This window comes from Phyllostomus discolor, chromosome 8, assembly GCF_004126475.2.
Source record: "Phyllostomus discolor isolate MPI-MPIP mPhyDis1 chromosome 8, mPhyDis1.pri.v3, whole genome shotgun sequence".
NCBI classification, from domain to species: Eukaryota; Metazoa; Chordata; class Mammalia; order Chiroptera; family Phyllostomidae; genus Phyllostomus; species Phyllostomus discolor.
Genome location: NC_040910.2, coordinates 8,663,625 through 8,666,680, shown reverse-complemented (window position 1 = coordinate 8,666,680; position 3,056 = coordinate 8,663,625). Strand labels below are relative to the sequence as shown.

The window sequence follows — 3,056 nt, the reverse complement described above, 5'->3', positions numbered from 1 at the left end:
TTAATATATTGACAACTTTACAAGGTCCATGAAAAAATGCCATTTACAAAACTGAAACAAGAGGATAGAAAATCTGATAATAAAATCCTTTTACAGCCCTGGTCAGGTGGCTTAGTTGGTTGGAGCACCATCATACACCAAAAGAGTGTGGGTTAGATTCCCGGTCAGGACACAGATCTAGGTTATGGGTTCGATTCCTAGTTGGGATCAGGATGTGTATTCTCTCTCAGATCAATGTCTCTCTCTCTCTCTCTCACTCTCTTTCTCCTCTTTTTCCAAAATCAATAAACATATCCTCAAGTGAGGATTAACTTAAAAATATTTTCACAAAGAATACTTCAAGCCCTGGCTGGCGTAGCTCAGTGGATTGAGCGCGGGCTGGGAACCAAAGTGTCACAGGTTCGATTCCCAGCCAGGGTACATGCCTGGGTTGCAAGCCACAGCCCCCAGCAACTGCACATTGATGTTTCTCTCTCTCTCTCTTTCTCCCTCCCTTCCCTCTCTAAAATAAATAAATAAATAAAATTTTAAAAAAAGAAAAAAAAGGAATACTCCAAAACCAGAAGTCATCATTAGTGAATGTTTCCAAATATTCCAGTAAAAAATTCTAAGAATCCTACTTAAAATTATTCATAGAACATGAAATTATGATACTTCTTGACTTAAAATGTAACATATTCCTGACAACAAAATCTAAAACTAGTATTAAAAGAAAAAATAATTATAGCCAAGATCTATCATAGATATTAGATGCAAACAGCTAAAAAAAAAGGTTGTTATAATAAGAAATTATTTTTATCAAAAAATTAACAAACACAAACCATAAAAAGAGAAAAAGAGTTATTCATATATATAACAAAGGACTTGATTTCAGATTATATGAAACACTCTTGTAAATTAATTAATAAAAGAATGACAACCCATTAGAAAATTGGGAAAAGATTTCAAAAGACATTTTAAAAATGAGACTATTCAAATAACTAATTGAATATAAAAAGCTGTTTGACTTTATTTGCTGCAAATTAAAGTGACACTATGACACGACCTGGCTGATGACTCTGGAATCATCTCGCCAGTCCCCGCCCCCAGTGTGATCACAGGCAGTTCTCACACAGGCCTCAAGATGCTCACGGGAGGAGTCTATGTTCCTTCCTGTTGGTGCAGTAAACTTTAGGGAACCCACGTGCATTGGAGTGGAGATTTATCACAACCTGGAAAGCGTTATCAAGGAGAAATAATATGTAAGACGCCACCACTGGCCAGGATGAAGACAGATTAGCTCCTGGAGAATAAAGCTGGCCATTTAGATAACTCTGTCACCGGCTTGGATGTGGCTGCCTATGACTTCATCAAGTTGGGAAAACATGACCTGAAATCCAGGTCACCCAATGAGTCCAGCAGGTACATCACAGCTGATGAGCTGGCCAATCTGCACAAGTCCTTCATCAAGGACTACCCAGTGAGGTTATTGAATATCTTTTTGATCAAAATAACTGGGGAACTTGGCCAATGCAGAAATCCAGGTGGGGAAAGGTGATCTCACAAGGAAAAACCCTAAACTGATTTTCAAGACCGTGGAAGAGAAATCGTTCAATTGCCTCCTGGTCTGTGTGAACTGCACCTGCTCTGTGTCCAAGTCTCCTCAGCTGGGTTACCTGGCCTAGTCCAGTGGGTGGGACATCGTGTTGTCTGTCTCATTCATCATTGTGGGAAAACTGGCATGCTGCCCTGGGCAGACCCAGACTGGTGGACCTTGATGAGGCTACCACCTGCCAATACAACCAGCTCCTGGGCTCAGTACCGAAGAGGAAGTGGGCAGCAGGGCTGTTTGTCCACAGGAATTTCCGAAACCCCACAGCCAAGTAAGGTATGACCAGGTGAGCCCTGAGTCACTGGTAGGCTGATCAGTCCCCTGCTCCTGATGTCACCCGGGCAGTTCAAGGTCCCAGTTCATATTGGAAGGGACCTCTCATAGTTAACTCCCCTCTCACTCCTGTAATGTTCTCTCACTGCTTCCCCTGAGCTGTACTGAAGCCAAGCTTGAGCATCTGGAGCCCTGTTGGACACCCTAGTTCTGTAACCATGGGATTGACCCACATTGTTATTTGTCTCACTCGGCTTCTCATCAAGTATCTGCAGCCATGTGTATCCACAGTGTAACATCCCCAGTGTCCCCAGGCAAGGTTCCCTACAACATAAGAAGAACTCCGTGACCAGGGGAAAAGTAAATGATCAGAAAGCATATTTAATTAAAAGAAATTATTATCAAGCCCTGGCTGGCATAGCTCAGTGGATTGAGCGCGGGCTGCAAACCAAAGTGTCGCAGGTTCGATTCCCAGTCAGGGCACATGCCTGGGTTGCAGGCCATGACCCCCAGCAACCGCACATTGATGTTTCTCTCCCTCTCTCTTTCTCCCTCCCTTCTCTCTCTAAAAATGAATAAATAAAATCTTTTAAAAAAGAAATTATTATCAGAAGAAATTTTCTATACTTGTTTATTTTATTCTTATAATAAATGTTATTTTGGGTGAACAAAGAAACATTTACTAAGTTAAACAATTTTTACTAAGTACTCGGAAAAGTCTAACCACATTTTGTGAAATGATCATTTTCGTACACAGCTATGAGATCTTAGGTTTCTGATCTTTTTAGTTTCCATTGTGAGTCATAATATACATACACTAAAGTATACAGAACACCGTTGCATGGCTCCATGGTTTTCTCACAAATACCTGTGTAACCACAACCAGATCAAGGATGAATTCCAACCCTCCCTCTTTCTTTCCCCAAAATAAACACTATTCTGAATTCTAGCACGATAGAATAGTTTGTGCTGCATTTTGCTTTCTAAATGGGATCAAATAGTGTGTCTTTTGGGCGGTTTTCCTTCAGTTACTTAATATTTGTGGATCCATCCCCATTTTCATGACTATCTAATGTCTAACCTGTTAATGTGCTACAATTTATTTATCCATTAATCTGCTTATGTACATTTGGGCTATTTTTTCATTTAAACTATCATGGAGAATGTTACCGAACAGCAAAAAGTCACTGAA

The 3,056-nt window shown here is 40.4% G+C and overlaps 1 pseudogene; it reads left to right on the top strand.

The window, feature by feature from the left end:
- The first annotated feature begins 1,039 nt into the window (after positions 1-1,039).
- Positions 1,040-1,664, top strand: LOC114502595 (annotated as a pseudogene).
- Positions 1,665-3,056: the final 1,392 nt, after the last annotated feature.